This window comes from Gekko japonicus, unplaced genomic scaffold (assembly GCF_001447785.1).
Source record: "Gekko japonicus isolate JY-2015 unplaced genomic scaffold, Gekko_japonicus_V1.1 scaffold2783, whole genome shotgun sequence".
In the NCBI taxonomy this organism is placed as follows: Eukaryota; Metazoa; Chordata; class Lepidosauria; order Squamata; family Gekkonidae; genus Gekko; species Gekko japonicus.
This window is the reverse complement of record NW_015161487.1, coordinates 35,845-36,194: the sequence shown is the minus strand read 5'-3', so window position 1 is coordinate 36,194 and position 350 is coordinate 35,845.

Here is a 350-nt window from a genome sequence, read left to right as displayed (position 1 = left end):
GATGAGCTCTGTTGTGGTCCAATCAGCACACCTTCTTGGTTGCACTGTCGTGCATGCAATAAACACAACACAAGGTTCGGTTTTTCTCATTGGTATGCAGAATAAATACTCTGTGATTCCTAGGGGGGGGGAAATCTGAGAAAAAAGAAATTTCTGTTTGACAAAGTAGCCTGTTGGCAACAGCACACTAACAAATCCAACTTTGGGTGGTTTGTTGTACGATGTCAGTTTGCTTAAGGTGTGTGTGTGTGGGGTGGAGAACGAGCTTTTCCTAATCAGAAATCTTTAATCACAGGATGACTGGTTAACTTGATGTTCTGTGCAAGGTGCCTCCCCTACCCCCCCCCCCA